The sequence below is a fragment of the Hippopotamus amphibius genome, chromosome 8 (genome assembly GCF_030028045.1).
Source record: "Hippopotamus amphibius kiboko isolate mHipAmp2 chromosome 8, mHipAmp2.hap2, whole genome shotgun sequence".
Taxonomy (NCBI): domain Eukaryota; kingdom Metazoa; phylum Chordata; class Mammalia; order Artiodactyla; family Hippopotamidae; genus Hippopotamus; species Hippopotamus amphibius.
The window spans coordinates 124,853,445-124,873,876 of NC_080193.1; the positions used below are offsets into that span (position 1 = coordinate 124,853,445).

Here is a 20,432-nt window from a genome sequence, read left to right on the forward strand (position 1 = left end):
TAACAGCTAAGGCATTTCTTTTTCCATCTTGTAATATAATTAAAAACAAATTTAGAAGCAGAATAGATGTTTTGTATGTTAGAGCCTTGTTAGTTTTGGGGAAGGCATTGGCAATGCACACAACTGTTCCTGACAATTATAAACTCAGGAAAGAAAAGAGGGGAAAAGAAATAAAATTGACGAAGTATGGTTGCTTTTGTCTTCTAGTGGGAAGCAAGTCCTTGGAGGTGGCCATAGGAAAAATAGATGTATATTAAATATTTTTAACCTGCTGTATTTTAGAAGAGATGGACGTGAAGCTAAGGGGATATAGAAGGTTTCAAGTAGTTAAAGACGTCGAAGGAGTACAAATGATGTTAGTAGCTTATGGAAATACTTGAGGTTTGGCTAAATTTCAGTTTATTTCTGGCTTTTGGTAATTTCCTAGATTCTGGAGTCTATAGTCTAAAGTGATTTTATGTTTTGGAATTAAAATGGGATTATGACTTCAAATTAGGTAAGCAAGACTTTGTAGGCATCGCACAGACATGAAGAAGTCCTAAGTTTTGCTTAGAATATTTAATCATCTGTTTGCATATATTGATTGTGGGTTGCACAGTGACCAAAAATAAGATCCTTTGAGTCTTTACTAGCTATCACCTGCATAAAGCCTACCCCTGACAACTCTATGTACTATTGCATCTGGCCATGCTTCCTTCACCCGCCCCTCTCCCAACCCATGGCTTTTTCTTTTTTATAGTTCTAGCTCCTCCTAACGTTCTACGTAATTTACTTTTTATGTTTGATATTAATTTTCTGCCCTCAGCATCTCCCATGTAAGGCTGGGATCTTTGGTTTTTCACCAGTTTATCCCAAGAATATAGAGTAGTGCCTAGCATGTAGCAGGTGCTCAATAAATATTTGTTGAATGAATGCATCATATCCTTCTTTTGCCTAAAATGTGATCATCGGTTTCACTGACCTTGTGATAAAGTGTAACTTCTTTGTGTGGCCGACATGATCCAGACCCAGATAACCAAATATATTTCTTTTCACTTTTCTCCTGAGTGGCTCCACCTCTACCAAACCTATTGGCCTATTTTGTTTGCGGTTTTTGCACGTTGTTTCTGTTACCTGGAATTCTCTTTGCCCAGAATTCTCTTTGCCCTTTTTCTTCCTCACTAACTCTGATTAAGTTTTTAGAGCTCAGCTTAGATTTCTTTTCCAGGAATCCTTGCCTGGCCTTCTGAGTCTGGGTTAGAAGCCCCTCCTATGCATCTTTTTTTTTTTTTTTTTTGGTGATTTTAAATTTATGTATGTATGTATGTATGTATTTATTGGCTGCATTGGGTCTTTGTTGCTGCACGGGCTTTCTCTAGTTGCGGAGAGTGGTGGCTACTCCTCATTGCAGTGCGTGGGCTTCAGTAGTTGTGGCATGAGTGCTCAGTAGTTGTGGCTCGTAGGCTCTAGAGTGCAGGCTCAATAGTTGTGGTGCAGGGGCTTACTTGCTCCACGGCACGTGGGATCCTCCCGGACCAGGGCTTGAACCCCTGTCCCCTGCATTGGCAGGCTGATTCTCAACCACTGCAGCACCAGGGAAGTCCTCCTCTTGTGTATCGTAAAGCACATTATTACACTTCCCTTATCATAGCACAATTATATTGGTAAGGATTGCCCATTTGTCTCTTTCGCCTTTAGGCTGTAAGCTCTACAGGAGCTAGAGCCAGGACTGCCTTGCTTATAGTTTTCTTTGTGCCAAATTCATTGATTCATCAAATCAATGAATCATGAAAGGAAGAGTATATAACACAGACATCAGCTAGGATCATCCTACCCAATACAATCTGGGGAAGGCTGGCCAATGCTCTTGTCTAAGGTATTTGGACTCTCTCTAGGGATTATTACTTTCTGCCTCGTTTTCCCTTTTGCACTGAATTTTTATTGTCCCTTAATTTAGTATAGTGTAGTATAGTGCATGTGGCCTTGGAGTGCCACCATCTAAGCTCAAATCCCACCCCTGCCATTTACTAGCTTGATAATTTCTCTCTGCCTCAGTTTCCTTATTTGTAAAATGGGGGTGATTTTGATAAAAGCACCTACCTCATGGTCCCTTGTAAAAATTCAATTCATTTGTACATGTAAAGTACAAAGAATTTAAGATATAGTAGGTCTCAAAATTTTAGCTCTCCCAGTCAACAAAATAAACAAGGCTGTCACATTTATCAGGATTTTCATTGAAAGTTTGCAGGTCTCACGGTCATACCATAGCAAATAAATGAAGACACCCCTGTTGGGAAGTCTTCTTGACTGTCCACCATCAGGATTTCTCTCCAGCGCACTTCCCAGCAAAGGACTCTGGCCTTTGGCTCTCTCCTGACCCCTCTCTCTTCTTTGCCTTTGCTTTTCCATAATCTACACCTGTGTGCCTCTCTCTACAATGATGGCTGGAAATGCCCAGTTCTTCCCTCTGTCTCCTTTGCAATACACTTAAGCCTTTCTACTCCAGGCCTGACTTCCAAACTGGACTCCACACCCGTCTTTATATACATAAAGCTCAGGCCAATGACAGAGCTATCTCCAGTTTTAGTAGATGCTCATCTTCCATTTAATAGGGCCATTTTCCTTAGAAGGGAGCTGCAGTTTTAAATGGAAAATTTCTTTTCTTCATTACAAGTAGAAGGAAAAAATAATGGTAGGTACCTTAACAGATATGTGTGTGCATGTGTATGTGTGTGTCTGTGTGTGTGATGAATAATCACATTCTTTGGGAAGCAGAAAACACTAGGGGTTAGTCAATCCTCAGCTTTTGCTTTTGAGACACTGCAGTTCCCTTTTGCAGGAATGGCCCTGGTGGAGGCCTCTTACCTTAGAGAAGCATCCCTTTGCTTTCCTCCCAAAGAAGTCCTTGCCTAAGTGCTGTGTTGGAAGCAGCCACATTAGCAAAGCTGAGTTGCTGCAGCATTGTAAATGCCAGCAAATAAAAGTGTCAGCAGCCCGGGCTGTGGGAGGCTTGGCAAGGCCTGGATTTTTGTGCTGCTCTGTCCAGATCAGCATTTCTAGGGGGCTGGTTCATATCCAGCCCACACGAGTAGTGGCTCAAAGTTATTTCCTACTGATGGCTCTTCCTGACCCCTGGAAAAGGTGTTTGGAGGTCTTTAGCCACAGCCCACCAGGAAGGAGGAATACTTGCTCAACTTGAACTGCACTCTCTCTCCAACAGATGGCCCCATCCTAGTTAATGGATGGCATTTTGAATGATTGGTGGAAGCTTCCCCACCACTGCCTATACTGATAATAGAATTTTTGTATTACTTCTCATGGGACCCATAATCACATGAAAAAAAAAATATAGGAAGACTTGTTTTCTTTTCACCACTGGATGTATTTATTTACAAAGAGGGACTTTAAATGGCCAGAGGCACATACACTTACTGGTAGTAAAACTGCACCCTGTGATTCACTGATTTCTCAGGCTGTGTGCTTCCTGCAGCATTGAGGGTTTGAAATATCCCAGCGCTCAGAGGGGAGTTTCAGCCATTTCTGTCTTGTGTCACTGGACAGATGATTCCTACGTTTGGTGAGTTTGGCAAAAGCAAATAATGTTTTAAGCCGTAGGGTACCTCTTACATTTTAATTTGAGAGAAAAATGCAGCTTTGGCCCTTGAAATTGACTGTGTAAAAGAAACTGCTTGTTTCTGTGTAGTGGATATTCAGTGGTCTGTGTCCCAAAACCTATACACCCACGGCAGGTCCTAGCTGTGTGGCCAGGGAGGTTTCACAAGGGTGAGGTCCCAGAAGAGGCAGAAATCAGAGCCGCCTGTTGCTGAGCACTCTCTGTAATGGGCATGTTAATGGCTTGGAAATCACAGACAGCCATTTCAAATGATGTTTTCAAAGAGTTTGTAAGACAGGAGAAAATGCCTCAGATCATTAGTAAGTGAAGGAAACAAGTAGTATGCAAAATATACACAGTATGATCTAAACTCTGAAACAATAGGGGTTAAGAGGGACATACACTAAAAATACCCACAGTGGGGGGCAATTCAGGAGGCTATTTTAGTCTTGTGTCTATTAATAATGTCCAGTGATTTCCAGGTTTTCCACAGGGAGCAAATATTACTTTTAAAATCTGCATAAAAGAAATGTTTATTTAAAAAAATAAAGTGGGGTAATCTACTTCCATCAGTGCCAATTTAAAAGGGTTTAAATTTTTACAATGAAGTGAAACCTATTATTATTCCCTTTTATCATTCTCTGTTGGGAGGTAAAATGGCCTCAGACTACATTAGCCAACTCTTATGATTTGTTGTGTATGTTTTCAGAAATGATGATGTTTTACATATGACCTGGGTTAGCTCATTTGTGACAGGTGCCAACTTTTGGGGGGCAAATTAGAAGCACTTGGTTTTAGCTTTGATGCTAAAGCTTTTATCTTAGAGCAGTGTGATAAAATTCTATCAGCACATACATTTACATATAAAAATTTGCCAGTGTTATTACTGTTATAAAATCTTATTTTAAAAAGTAATCAAGTAATTAAATATCCTAAGTTGCTGAGCTTTTATTTTTGACATTTGACTATTTTAGAGAAAAAAAAAGGCAAATTCCTTTATTGAATAATTCCAATCTCCTTCCTCGCTCTCTAACACTAATATATAAGGTTTTTGTTTTTTGTTTATTTATTTTTTTTATTGGCTGTGTTGGGTCTTTTTTGCTGTGCACGGGCTTTCTTTTCAGTTGTGGTGAGTGGAGGCTACTCTTCGCTATGGTGCGCAGGCTCCTTATTGCCATGGTTTCTCTTGTTCTGGAGCACGGGCTCTAGGCGTGTGGGCTTCAGTAGTTGCAGCACATGGGCTCAATAGTTGTGGCGCACGGGCTTAGTTGCTCCGCGGCATGTGGGATCTTCCTGGAGCAGGGATTGAACCCGTGTCTCCTGCACTGGCAGGCGGATTCTCAACCACTGAGCCACCTAGGAAGCCCAATATATAAGATTTTAACGGACAGTTTGTAAGATATATCCTTAGGTCATAGCTATTCATAATTTCATGCACATTTCACATCTCCATTTAAGTTTTAAAATAGGAATTCTAGAAGTGCATTTTGGCAACAGATAAAGTTTTATAACATGTTTGTGAAAAAAAGGTTCTGTGCTCAAAATTTTTTGAAAACGCTGTTATTATTCTACCTCCCAACTCCTTTCTCAATTCATATGCTCACTTTAAACACTCTGAAATATTCTGCAGTACAGAAATCCTTTAAACTCTGTTTAAACCCACATTTCCTAAACTTAGCCAACCAGGATATTCAGAAGTACTATTTCCAAAACAGTGCAAGAACCTGTACCATCAAAGAAACGTTAAATGGCTTTCTTTTGCTGTACTGAAAAAGAAGGAAGAGAGTAGACAGATAAAATGAGCAGTCTTTTCTATAAAAATAACTCAGAAAGGGTTTTATGCCTAAGTCATAACCCTCTGCCCCAAGCCTTTTGATTAACTGTAGAATTCCTCTGATTCTTAAGTGACTGTAGCAACCGTTGCTTTAATTCAGGCCACAGAAGCACTAGAAGCCAGAGTATAAGTTCTTGGCCATCTCTGATAATTTCAATTTATTCCTTAACTTAAGGGTAATGCTTTCAGTAGCCAGAGAGTCGATCTATTTGGTGCAGAATTTTAGCACAAACACCCTGCTCTAGAAACACTCTTTCTGTTTCTTTCAGCTTATTGTCTTTTTTGTTTTGTCTCAGATCTCAAAGTGACTATGTGAGCACTAGAGGATCTCCTCTTAACACCACTTGCTTACCATTTATGAGGGTAGGTCAGTGGATGTCCATTCTAACAGGTACATGCTTGGCCTGTTTGAAGGATGGTTTTTAGCCTTTGCTTAGTGGCAAAGCTTTGGAGACATTATTTGAAAATGTCCATCAAGTCTTTAGGGCCTACTTTGTGATACTTATATTTTTTTCAAGGACTGCGGCTATATTTGTGCAGTACCTAATGTACTGGAATCTTCCATTATTATCTCTTGATGCTTGTGAAATCGGTCCCTGCACTTACTGAAGTATGGGCAAATCCATAAACAAAGAGAAGTGGTTGGGATGTCATAGTTGGTGTTTTTTTTTTTTGTCATAGTTGTTTTACAAAAGGTATCCATGACAAGGCTAATTGATTCAGGGGACTTTGTTTTCAATAAAGGAACAGAGATTAGTTTACTGTCAATCTTAATTATTCCATCCATCAACCATTTGTTGCCCAGGGCAACTGGCATCATCTTTGCTGCTTGCTAATTTTAGCTCATTTTACTTAGTAAAGCTTGTTTCTTTTGTTTCATTTATGTGGATTTGGATGAGGAAAGAACTGATGTTTCTATGGGTGAAATCGTAAGCTGTGCTCTGTTGAATTCACCAAAAAAAGACACTTATTCCTCTTTTTCTTTCTTTTTTAAAAAACCTGCTTGATTGAAATTCGTAAACTATATGTGTTTCGGGGTATATGTGTACAGATGAACCAGTAAATGAACATAAATTATATGAACCTATAAATGAACGTAATCTGACCTACTTGCAAATAAGCCATAATGAGTGAGGAGAAAGTATAATTACCATCACCAGAGGATGTTTGGTCAAGGTCTCAAAAGAGTCCTGAAGTTCTGGCTCTAGGAATTAAATTGTGCTCAGTATGTTTTAGTTATGTTACTTTTAAATTAGTTTTTGGTTTTATTTTGCTAGTGCCTAAGTACCATTCCACCTTTCTGCACATCTCCCCAGTGCATTCATGTGCCTTTATGTATCTTTGCCCTGTCTCCCTCTGCAGAGCACTCTCTTCTTGAACCACTTTGAGTATATGCAATTTGGAGAAGGGCCTTCTAATTGGAGACATAGGTGGCAGGAAGAGAAGCAAAAGACAGGTGAAACACAATAAAATACTTCCAGAAAAAGTACAACTGCATGGCTAAAAACACGGGGAACATATTTTGAGATTTGGTCGAAAAGTGCAACATAATAGAACTATGTTTAGATTTTCACTTGTCTGGGAGGTAACCTCAACTCCTTTGGAGACAGCTTTGGTTATGTTAGGGCAAGGATTGCAAATGCTTGGTACCTGCTATTCCTTCTTATTGTCTTACATTCTCAGCGTGTGACTATACCGTGTAAGTCTGATCATACCCATGTAGAGTTTTCTAGGGTAATCAGATAAAACTCATAACAAGCTAATCCAACACGTTTAATTAATATTTCTTTTTTGCAGCATGGCAGTCAGCTAATAGTTCTCAGGTCATGTAAATGAGTTCTGTCTTTGTCAGATTCCTCTTTGTTGCAAGGAACAGAAATTCACTTAAGGAAGCTCAAGTCAAAAAAGTGCTGATTGAAAGGGCATAGGCTCAATCACATGGAGCCCAGTGATGGGAAATGTAGCTGGGCTTCTGGGAAACTAGAACGCCATCGAGGAGCTACTCTTGATCTCTCTGTTTCTCTCTTTGGGCTTGCATCTATATTTTTTCTATAAATGTACTCTATTCTCTTCTGTGACAGATAAGCTTTCTTTGCAAGGTTCTTAGGTTTTGCTCCTTCAAAACTTATGCCCACATGGGGTCTGGCCAACTGCTCTACATGATCTCAGTTTCTTGCCTATCACTATCTAATGGACTCTCACTGACTTTTTAGTTCTCTAAATTCCAGTGAAGGATTATTGTTGATCTCCCCCACCAGACTATAAGATCCACGAAGGCAAGAGCCATAACTGTTTTGCTGATCAGTATATTCTCATTGCCTAGCACGGTTCATGATACGTAGCAGGTATGCAGTGAATTGGTGAGTAAATGATAACTCAAGTATTTGGATCTCCTGAGGTTTGTTTCTGTTGTCTGATATTTTTCAATCTCTTGGTTTTGGTTAAATGGTCTCCTATTGAATGCTGAGCATTGTGTATGAAAGATTGAAGAGATCGTTTAAGATGATGTAATCATTCCCCAGAGAGGATATACTTTTGCTTCTGATCCTTGGACAGAGCTATTAGAATAGAGGCTGATTACCTTAATCCAATCTGAAATTGAGCTAATTCAAATATGTGTTTCAGTCTTTACAGAGATTGTTCTTAGGGTATGGCCCTTCAGTGATTCCAAAGGAAAGTCTGGGGTATTTCCAGGACCCTTATTCTTGGTGAGCCCTGAACTCTGATTTTTTTTTTTTGATTTGACTTATTTTTTATTTTTTTAATTAATTAATTTATTTATTATTTTTTTGAGGTGCACCAAGTTCAATCATCTGTATTTTTTTTTTATTTATTATTTTTTGGGGGGTACACCAAGTTCAATCATCTGTATTTATACACATATCCCTGTATTCCCTCCCTCCCTCGACTCCCCCCCACCCTCCCTGTCCCAGTCCTCTAAGGCATCATCCATCCTCGAGTTGATTTTTTTTATCTCAATAGCAGAAGACGGAAAGCAGAAAGCTCTTCTCAGCTTTTAAGCCTCTCTGCCACTATTTAAAATGCCTCAAGGAGAAAAGCATTGCCAAATGTCAGGCTAATCTCTCTCTGTGCTTTCCTTTCCTTTCCTCCAGGATGTTAGCCCTCAGGTCTTGCTACCTTAGTAGATAATTTACTTTATTTTAATTTTTTTGTTTTTATATTTTAACTCATCTGGTTGTTCTTGGCAAGAGGGTTGGTTTGATATGTCAAGTCTAATGCAGCCAAATGTGGAGGCCAGCTGAGTAAATGAATAATATATTATGGAGAAAGAATCCGAAGGGCCTGCGAAGGGCCTGTCTTGGATTAGGTGTTTCTACTCATTTCATCAGCTCTGGCCAAAGGGGAGGGGATACTCCTGGAAGAGCTCCTCTGCTCCAGGCAGGGCAGGCTGAACTCAGGAGAAGCTGGACATGGTGGGTCTTGTCAGAGGTGTCTGCTTCAAATGTCCTCACCATCGTTATCCTCACTCTTATTAATGTCTCATTTTTGACACTTTATGATTTGTAAAACTCTGCAATTTGAGTTTTCTTCTTTCGTTTCAGTCTTCTAGGGTCTGTAGTTGGTATTTATGCTAACGTGTACTCTAGTGTTTTATCGTCCCTCATTTTTACCACTGTCATCATCAGTAGCCTATACACCTAAAACACAATTGTCCGAGATCTTATAATGACCAGTTTTTCATTGTTTGCAACACTGTCTCTTTCCACCTGCCCCACCCGCCCCTAGACTTCCTCAAGCCCCCCAGGGCAGGAATGGCCAGTGTTTGGTCATTACATCACTTCTCTCTCTATCCTCTTCGACTCTTTCCGCTCCCCATATGTGGAGCTCCTGAACAGTTAATATTTGTTTGTTCCTGTGCCTCAAGTCAAGTGTCCATGGGGCTGGAGAGTTTGAGGACAAAGCACGATGACTGAGTAGCAGGGCAGAATGAAGGACCAGGGACAAACCGAGTTTCAGTATGAATTTGTAAGAGGCACCATCACATATTTCTCTTACTTAAAACATATTGCCTGGATTCCCTGAACAAATGCTCTAAATGAAAATACCTAGGTGAACTTACAAGTTGATGACAACACATCACATCCATTCTTACTTGGCTAGTAGTTTAGAAACCAGGAAAAGAGATGAGGAAGACATGCTTCATTGGAGAACATAGGAGCAAGGCGTGAATTAAGAAACAAGGCTTTTAATCTTACATGATGCCCTCTGCTTATCTTGTCAGAGTCTGGATAAATTGAGGCTATACCCCACACTACTGTTTGTCCTAAATGGCTACCTAAATTTGCCACTTAAACATAGCAATAACATTATCATTATCATAAGAGCTAACACCTACTGAGAACTTATGTTCTCAGTATGCATTGCCACTTAATTTTTATTACAACCCTATGAGGTAGGCATTGTCACTGTCACATTTATAGATGATGGAACTGAGGTTAGAGAGGGTAATTTTCCCAGAGTTACATAGAGCTTAGTAAGCGGCATGTAGTCTTTATCTAGATGGCTCTGTGCTTTGCCAAAGCTTATAAGGGGATTTTTTTTCTAAAAGAGAGAAGGAACAGATGAATACTGGGGGATAGTTAACAGTCTCTGCCCAATTTCTAAATTAGTAACACAACCAATAATATATTTATGAGTTTGGAATTTTTAAGTTTAGTTGGCATTGGTTGTAAGTGATTATTTTCCTTGTTTATAATAAAACTATCTTGTATGTAATTAAGACAATCAGAATAATAACTCTAACTCAAAGCAAATTCTATACTGGTAGTCTAAATTATATTAGAACCAGAAGAGATTACATGTCATTGTTTTACAGCAAAAGAGATTATAAATACCATTAAGATAAGCTTCACTTTAAGGAATATTTATGGGTACACATTGTATAGGGCACCTGATTGGATATTTGGAATTAGCTTATAGGAATTAATTTTAAACATACTGTTTCTTTTCTATTTGATTTGTAAGATAAGATTGATGGGTGTACATGCAGAACAAAAGGGGATTTAATAACAAGGTTCAGCCTCACACCAAGTAGGCGGTCTGATTTAAAACAAACACAGCACATCACCACACAAGCTCATGACCCTAAGCCTCTAGGCTTGATTAGCATCCTTAGGCAAATTAAGATTTCTTAAGCCCCCTGGGGGTGGGGGGAGGGATTACTGAATACAGTCAGTCCCCTGAGCGCTCACAGCTTCAGGAAAATGATGACATCTAGGACTGCAGTTCTTATTTCCAAAGACTGTTTGCTTTTCTGTGCATGAATGTTGATGAAAATTCACAATGGTCCCAAGTAGCATGTAAAACAAAACAGCTTTTGGGTGCAGCGAGCCTCCGAGTTACTGCCATTTGCCATTGTTTGGTATGGCTTGGTCTCTGAAGGCAGGGCTTGTTTGTTTTGGTGATTGCACATTCTCTTTTTCTCACATAGTTTCCACAGTCCTGCTTGCCTGAAGCGATCATTAGTTTTTGTTCATGGACCAGGAAGGAGCTTCTCCAGGGATGGGCTCTAAAAATCACAGAACTTGAAGCTGTAAGCATCTCACACAGCATAGTCCAGCAACTGATGGACAGATGAGGGAATTGAGGTGCTGGGAAATTGAGGGTCTATATCATGGTTTCCTGGCTAGTGTAGCAAGTTGGGTCTAGAACCTATATGTCTCTGTACTCCTAGTCCAGTGCTCTTTCCCAGCCCCACTTGCATTTATTAATTGCAAATATTAAGCAGTTTGGGAATTTAATCAAAATTCTCCGAAGTCCTATCTTTTTGTTTAAAACCCATTTAGAGTCTAAAAATGCATGGATTCTCTAGTGAATTAGGAATTCCCTGGCACAGGAGGTCTGTCCCAAGGGCCCAGAAGGCCTCACCTTAACCAAGGTCTCTTATTTAGACTTGGACATTATTTGCAAGTGAGTTATTTATATCCAGTCATTGTAATTGTGTGGATGTGTGTTTAGCCCATTAATTTGTTGACTCTAAACATTTAATGCCCTCAATTTTTGTAACTGTCTTGGCATAATATGTTTTGTTTCAATAAAACAGGAGCCTGGACAATTGAAAGTCACCAGGGCCTCGTGATCTTTGAGAGATGTTTGGGGTAATGCCATGTGCAGGTACAGAGTTGAGGCTGAATAAACATTTTTGAACTGAGTCTGAGTCCTGATCAGGGAATTAAGTCTCTACTTGATTGCTTTGCTGTTGCTTTCAGCCCTGGTGAAAATCAGCAAAGTACAACAGAAAGAGCACAGGACCTGGTGTGAAGACCTAGACTTACAAGACTAACTCCATTTATGCGTTATGTAGCCTTCAGCCAGTCATTTATGCTTCCACAGCCTCAATTTTTTCATCTGTGATGTGGGAATAAGATCACTTGCTTCACACTAGGGTTGTGAAGCAAGGTTACATCTTCAAGAAAGATGATGTTTATGAAAGTTTTTTAAAATGGGAGGCACTATTCAAATGTGAGCCATACGGGTTTTGGTTACTGTTGTAGCAGCTTTATTAGTATTCTATTATTTCAGTTGTAGTTGATTTCCTGTTCAGTGGCCCATGTTCTAGTAAGTTAGGTTGTTGCAAGCTAGATGAGAAAAGGTGCTAAGCTTGATTATAGGAAAGTGTGTTTGGCCCATACATTCACATAGCAATCTGAGAATCTGACATCTAGCAGTGCACCCTCAGATCCAGGATATCTTTGTCAACTGATGGGATACCTTCTTTGGGTAACTGCCATCCCCCTCCTCAGCCTACTGGCAGGCCACTCGGTAGCTTCAGAATTCCCCTTTCCCCAAGGAAGTAAGCAGCTATGAGTCATATATGACCACCAGCATGTTCCTCTGGTCTCTAGAATATCTGTTCTCTGCAAACCACCTTCATTTCTTGAGGTGCATGTGGCAGTGGGAAGGTGGCCAAGAGGGCAAACACTGTCCTAGACCAGTCATGATATTGACAGTCTGAAACCCTCATCCTGTCTTGGCTGTCTTGGCTTTTTTTTTTTTTTTGGTAATAAAATTTGACAAGCGCAAAAATTTGGGAACATTTGTTCTAGACAAACTATTCCCTCCAATAGTTACCCACGTCCTTCTTAGAGCTCTACCTTTGTCAAGATTCTCAGATTACTCTTGCTGATTAAGATGGGGAGAAATTCTTAGTAGAGCCCTGGCAAGGAAGCAGCACATGTAAAAGTTCAGAGGTCATTAAGACCCTAGAAGTCCATGTAGTTGAGAGATTCATTGTGTGAGGCACTGAGGCAAGAGCGGGCAAGGGCCAAATAGGCTGGCCTTGTGGACCAATGAAAGGAGCTTGCCATGGTCCCTGTGTGCAGCAGGAGCCGCAGAAGTGTGTTAAGCTGGATAGGGCTTGCATTTGACCCCGCTTCTCCTTCTCTGAAGCTTTGCTTGGAGGCTCACAGAGCTCCTGGGCCTCTGCACATGGGAACCAGAGAAATAAGGTATAAGGACATATGTTCTAGAAGAATGGCTTAGTGGGGTAGAAGGGCAAGTGATTTCCTTGAAAGGGAGAAGTGAAAAAGAGGTAGATTATTTTTGGCTTTATGGCAGAGGGAAGATTAAATAGTTTGAAGTCAGAAGAAGGTCCTCGTTGTCAGGGTCCAGGGTGAGGGGCCATGCCCAGAAGTCTTCCCAGAGCCTGTCCATAGTCACATGTGACTCCCACCAACTGGGGCCTGCGCTCTGTGAAAACAAGATCAATCCCGATCAGCCATGACCAGATCCATCTCCAGCCTGCCTGTGCGTTTCTTAGTCTAGCAGGAACTGAGCACAGCAAGTTAGATTTATGTCACAGCAAAGCTGGTCCTAAAATCAAAGGGACCTATACCAAGACTGTATGGCTGCCACCGGGAGTCACTGTGTGATCCAGGCTTGTCCTGCATTGTAGGTAAACATTCTTGGCCTCTCAAGAGAAACACAGCTTTTGCCACTGAAAATGGTTTTATGGTTTACATGTGGACATGTTGGTTGTTCTATAACAAACCTGAGTCACAGAGGAGATCCATCGTGAATATCATCATGTGAATGGGCTCTGTGTAATTACAGGTATAAACTCCACAAAAAATGGAGTAATTTGAACTAATCTTTGATGAACTTATTTAATATAATTAGGGCTTTTAGCAAACAATATTGTGATGGAATGAACACCTGAATCTGCAGATTGGAGAGGAAGTGGGAAGAGCCAGAGAGCTTGGAATGATTTCATGATTTTGCCTGGGTCTGGCCCTGGTTTCTTCTTTTATCCTGAGGACCAGTTGGAAAGGAGCTTTCCTTTTGGAAAACACTAGTTGAAGTGTGTGTGTCCTTCTACCTCCCTGAGTGATTTTAGCCCAGAACACAGGGACTGCTTTTGTTACGTGCAATTAGTAAAAAAACAAACAAACAAACAAAAAACCAGAGAAGTACATATTCTGCAAGGGCAGTTTGGGTTGGCTGATAGATTTGCAATGTTATCTGGAGAACTACTCTTCTTCCTTTTCATTGCTTCAAAGAGCAGCAGTAGGACCCATAGGACCCACAGTGAGAGTTACAGGGAGACAAGGAACTTCTCTCACCTCAGCAAGTGTCCACTGACAAGAGAGTGACCTGCCTTTTGGGCAAATCAGCTAATGCTTTGGCACGGTAGGCAGGCATCCATGAGGGATGCAGAGAAGGCATTCTGATTTAGATGATATTAATGGAGGATACTTTTATAAGAGCTCTAAAATTCCCTTTAATTGAAGTGCTTGGCACTCTGGAGAGAGGGAGAAGAAGAGGCGGGGGGGAAAGGAGAAGGACCAGGAGGGGAGGGAGGGAGGAAGAGGAACAGGGGGAGGAGGAGAGAGGGGAGGAGAGGGAAACAATTACTTCCTTTCCTAATTGTAAATATGCCACTGAAGTTTAGAGAGATTATTATTTCAACTATTGTGTGAAGCCTAATTTAATTTCCTTTTGATTTGTTTTTTTCCTTCTTTTTTTGTCTTTTTCTCAGTTTACTGTTGCTACTCCTCCTTTTACTTTTCTTTCTTCTTTTTAAAAGAAACTGGTAAATAGAAAAATTTTAGTACAGTTTAGCACAACATCAATGAAAAAAAATCAATAGTTTATTTTACCTGGGGATTTTAGAAACACCAACTCTGATAGAAGCCATGAGAATGTGCCATGGAGCAGAATTGTAAACTGCACAGTCAGTTACACAGGTATTTTAAATCTGATGGTTCTGAGGGGTGATTTGATTAGGTAATTACCCTTGTAAAGGAGTAACTTAATCTGTGAGACACTCCCCCAGTAGAAAATTCATCCTGCCCTGGTTTAAATAATTTCTTCACAAATTGCACTTAAAAATAATTGGAAAATTTTTAAAAAGCAGATCTAATTTTTCAATAAAAAAATCAACTTTAAAAATTCCTCCCTGGTGGTCCAGTATTATTAAATATTCTTCTAGATTTTTTTATCTTGCTTTATTGGAAGGAGAAAAACAATTATCTGTAAACATAATTTTTAATGCATGGTAATAAAAATAAATGGCATAGTTCTGCCGCAGTTCACCTAAATCTTCTTCCCTGGTGGTCTAGTGGTATTAAATAATCAGTACCACATGTATTCATCATTTGCTGACAGCAAAAGAAAAACTTTGGCATTTTATTGTCTAAAGAAACAGGCATGATGCTACTTAGGCTTTTGGGGTGACATTGCTGATGGTCTGTGAAGAAATCTTCATTTTCCTTGCTGATGGAGCTGTGCTTTTTGTTAATTTACATGGCAATTAGTATAGAACCAGAGACAGGCACTCTTTTACAAGGTTGACTTGAGTTCCTCCTCCAGGTTGCCCTAAGAGTTTTCAGCTTTTGTTCTGCATTAATTGGGGCAATGAAAATGTATTACATGTTGTTAACTCTGTGCTGGGCGGGAAACTATTGCAGTTGGGTAGCACCAAAAAATGGGCACTAAGTCCTCTTTTCTTTACGATTGTGTTGAAGGTGAATTGTTAGCAATCTCAGGAGAACATCTCAACTTTGGTTCCTCTTACCTGCTCCCTTCACTCGGATAAGGCTGAATTTGTTGCTACTATGTACATAGAAAATTTTAAACACAAAAATTGATTCACGTTTCTGTTATGTGTATTAGAAACCATGCCTTGTTTCCTCTTGTGAAAAAAGACAGACTTATAAAAGCTTAAGTAAGAAAGTTTAGCCAGTGCGCTTATGGGGGTACGTGATAAATACAGTGTTATTTACTGCACTGGAAAATACATTGGTTGTCTGGAATACACAGATGTGATCTGTATGTCAGGTTTTAGGAGGTACAGTGAAAGACAAAGTGATCTCATTTGCATGCATATTTATTGCCAAAGCAATAATGTCACTTCTTCCCTAGAAATACATACCTTAAATAATTGAAGTGATTGGTAAAAAATAGAGGCATGATGGTTATGAAAGCTGACTTGTTTAATGAGGTGATTTTTATCCCCTGATGCATCAGCAGAGGGAAAATAGAGGCTTCACAGCAGTTGTTATTTCTATTGGGGTGGCACCATGTTATCCAATAAACCCTCAGACAGTGCTGAGTTCAAATCCTACTGCCCTTCCTTATTAGCTGTGTCACATCAAGCAACTTAAACTGCCTGAGCCTTACTTTCTGTACTTATGAAGTGGAGGATAGGAACACATACCTTATGGGTGCTAAGGATTGAGTGATCTCTTGGCACAATGACTGGCACGTGCTAAGTGTTCAGTATTTGCTAGCTTAAAAAAATTATGAAATAAACAACTACTTTTTATGTTTTGGGGGAATTTGTTGCTTTGAATTAAAAACAAATTCTTCTCCAAAATTACTCTTGTCTTGGATCATTCCATAAAAATGAAATCTTTTTTTTAAAGGAAGATAGTAACCTTGTAAATTCATACGCTTATATGAATCAAGAAAATTAAATCAAGAAAGAGCAACACTCCCTGAGCTCATTTTCCTTAGAAGTTCCTCAAACTGCCCTTATTTTGACTACCTTAAGCCCTGGAAAGAGGAAAATGTGGACATTAGATGTCTCAGATGTCTAGAGCTTATTGTGCTCCAAAGAGTCTATAAATAAGAAGTACTCAGGTTATTATGAGGTGCAACTTTGATTTCACAATTTTGAGAAGGTGTGATAACTTAAGGAATTCACAAGCAAAGTTGCAAAACAGATTTCACTTTTCCAGGGTCTCAACACTTTCCCCCTCCTTGAATTGGACTTGTGGGGGCGGGGGAGGTGCAGCCTTCTTCCTGAGAAGTCCAACTAGGTGAGCTGTAGACAGTTGCCTCCTCAAAGAGTTTCTCCCACGCCAGCAGTATAAAACAATTAATTTAAACTCTGATAGAAATCTTCAGTTTGTAATGGAAAACATGTGTGCTGGGGTTGAGTGGAGTTGCTGCTGCCAAGCTGTGTGTGGCAGGAGTGAATCTCTGCTGAGCTCCAAAGCATTCCTGATTTTATGGCAGGTCTCTCCACTGGAGTCTTTATTAATAGGTTTTATGTAGGTGGCTTTTTAGTGATCGACCGCAGAGCAAAAAGCTTTTTGTAAAAGGTTTGAAAGGCAGCATTCAAGCCCTGGAGGGAACAGGTTTTAATTTTGTGGTGTTTTGATTTTAAATGACATTTGATGGTGTGGCTTTGCCTTTAAACTTCTCCATTCGATGCTAGCAGCATCCCTGGACTTGTGGGAGAAACTCCCTCACAATGTAGCAATTACTGATTTATGTTCCAGTGATAAGAATGTGTTTTATTGTGGTCATAATATTTGTTCAGTTTAACTACTATGTACTGTAAAGTATCATAAAAACTTCTCCTCTGATCAAATGTTACGAGATAAAGGATCATAAGCTGCTCTTGATCCATGCACTCTTGCCTGTGATATCTGTGGGCATGCCACCACAAAGAGAGGACAGACTATGGTCCTGAGGTAAATTCCTGCATCCTCCAACCCATATTTTAAAGTCAGTTCCCAATATAGTTTGTTTAAGCATATCTGATGCTTTCTTGTCATCTCATGGACTCTCTTTCAAGACTATTATCCATCTCTTTATAAAAAAGTTTAGAAAGACTCTTCATTTCTCATGGCTAGATCTCAACTTCTCATTCATCTTTCCCCAGACAGTCTCTTGGGAAGTTGTGAATTCCACTGAGTTTTGCTGTCAGCATTTGAAACTGACTTAGGTTGCTGTATATTCTATGACCACAGCTAATGAGAGGGGAAAACCAAAGCGATCCTTCTTAACTTTTATTTTGATCTTTTATTATTAGGTTCCATGGAGAGCCTCAACTAAGTAGGCAGGGCTATTACCTTGATGCTAGATCACCACACAAGTTCTAGGAAAAGGACTTCTAATCTGTCCTGTATACCACCACTGTTGGAGTGATCTCCCTTGGTTCATGTTCTCCAGCAGTTTTCCACAGCCTTCAGAGTCGAGTCTATGCACCCTTAGTGATCCAGTCCCTGTTTTTGTCTTTAGGCTCATCTCTAGGACCACCCCCTCTCACCCTCACCATCTGTTCTACTTACTACTCTACCCTCCAGTCCTAGGGAACTACTTGAATTCTCCAGCAGCTTCAGCATGCCATATTCTTTGAACCCAGCATCTTCTGAGAAGCCTTTCCTGCCGCCCCTGTGAGCCTCAGTAGCATCCAGTGTGGACCAACTGGAGCTGGACAGGAGGGAATATACAAGATACTGCAACGGAACCACCTTAAGAGGATTCTATTGCCGATCCTGTCCGTTTCAATGTGAAGTTAAACAAGAAGTGATTTGTGAGCCTGTTTACCTCTCCCAATAGAATGGAAAGAGTCACATTTGCTGTGTTTGCTGTATTCCCTCTTCCCCCTAGGACTGAGCTGAGGCCTGTTTGTTTCTCAGCAGAACCTGCAGAGGAAATCCCAGGATTGAGGGAGAAGAATAGAAACTATTTTATTCTGCAGTTGTTGGGTATTCCTTTGACCCTTTTCTCCTGCAAAATGTGGTGACTTGTGTGCTGGGTAGTGTAAAATTCCTCCATTGTTCAGGCCCAGGTAAAGGAAGAAGCACAGATGCACACAAGGATGACGCGTGTTCAAAGGCATGTATTTCTTCTGGGCAATAATTTGTTTTTATCTTTTGAGACTATGTAGGTATTTATGTTCACAAATGAAGAGTTTACAAAGCTGACCCCTCTATAGTTTTTAAATGTAATTTTTGTTAAAATGCCAACAATTCATTATATTTTAAAAATTAATTATTGAACCTCTAATAACTTAATTTGTAATCATTAGGCCTAATAGTCATGGAGGGATCACGGAAGGGAGTAGGGTGATAGATTGAGGCAGGGTAGCACTGTGGTAAAGCAGTGGGCTCTGGAGACCTGCTGTGTGGCCTTAAGCAAGTTACTTGGCTTCTCTGTGGTTCAGTTTTCTAATCTGTGGAAATAGGAAACAATAAACATCTACTTCACAGAGTTTGTTATGGGGAATAAATGTGTTAATTTATGCACGTGCTTACATCCGTGTCTGACATTTAGCTAATACTTACTGAGCACTTTCTATTGGGTTGGCCCAAAACTTCATTCCGGTTTTTGGATATTACAGAAAAACCAGAACAAACTTTTGGGCCAACCCAATATGATATTTTGGTCACTTATTTATCTTTAAAGCACCCGCTTGTCTTTAACTACTTCTAAAGAAGTACCAACCATGTCTGTTTACTTGCCTTTCTCCCTGCTAGACTCTGAATTCCTTTAGCCATCTTTGTATCCCTAGCACTTACTCTGCAGGAAACGTCCATAATTATCTCTTGAGTGAATTAATGAATAAATGGTAATGAACTACTGCTTCTTCCTGCTTTCTCCTTCCTCATGGAAGAATGAAAAAGGAGTGTGAGTTCTGCCACGGTGTATGATTACTCTCTGGGGGATGTCCGACCACAGCAATTAAGAATTCACAAAGATGATTAATTTTACACGGCTGTGCTAGTAAAATAACTTTGATAGGCTCATTGAATGGAAATTTCCCTAAAGGGTCATAGAAGCCATCTTCCTGCTTTTGGGCAGGTGGTTCTAATATAATGTAGGAATGTTAGCTGTGTACTATTTCTAATAAATCTCCAAGAGAGAATTCCTTCTCTTCCTTGGTGCTAATATATAATAATTTAGTGGCCTATATCTCTTAGATAGGAACATCAATGGGTAGTTTTAAAGGCATTAAAGATTTAGGTGAAGTACAATGAAAATGAATGTCAGACTTTGGAATGAATTCTCATTCAAGTAGCTGTCTTTCCTGCTTCAGAGATTCTTTGAAAATAAAGCTTGATAAGTATCAATCCTGTGTGGTTTAACTGGAATCCTGTCTAAGAAGAGGTCTGTTGATACATCAGTTGATGTTCCTTCATCCGGTCTTTACTGAGTGCCTTCTCTATGCTAGGCACCATGCTCAGGGCTGGGCTATAGTAGTGTGTACTGTGCGTGTGGTCCCTGCCCTTTTGGAGCTTGTGCTGTAATGGTAAAGCTAGACTTTGAACAAGCAATTAACAGGGCACTGAGTATTTTATAGATCTTGGTCACGGAAATCTTTCTGGGAGAATGACCTTTAAAGAATAAAGAAGGGGAGAGTTCACTCAGACAAGGATGGAGAAGTAGGTAGGGGTCAGATCATGCCAGGTCTTACAGGGCACATGTGGTGGCATTGGATTGTGTCCACTTAGCTAAGCTGAACCGTTTTCCAGAAATCCCTTCACGATTCTAGGTTAGTTAGGCTACAAGAGAGATTTTGCAGGAGATTTGGAAGGCAGAAGTGAAGCACCAGCTGTACTTTTCATGCATTGAAGGTTGGTGCAGGGCTTCGTGTGCTGTGGTGGATCATGCATGCTGCTTTAGATCCACTAGCTCACCTCACTGGTATGGGGCAGCACCCGGATCTTTGGTTCCTCAAGCTCCCACCAGATCTCCTACTTCAGCTTCTCCATGTCCTGGGCCATGATTGGGCAGCTCCATGGCCAAAGT

General features: G+C 40.2%; 1 long non-coding RNA gene across 1 annotated transcript in view; it reads left to right on the top strand.

The window, feature by feature from the left end:
• The window catches only part of LOC130858230 (uncharacterized), a 162,219-nt gene extending 142,327 nt beyond the window's left edge, over window positions 1-19,892 (top strand). Inside the window, exon 6 of the long non-coding RNA XR_009055022.1 lies at window positions 17,919-19,892. This is a non-coding gene — a long non-coding RNA (uncharacterized LOC130858230). The remainder of the gene's footprint in view (window positions 1-17,918) is intronic.
• The last annotated feature ends 540 nt before the right edge of the window (window positions 19,893-20,432 follow it).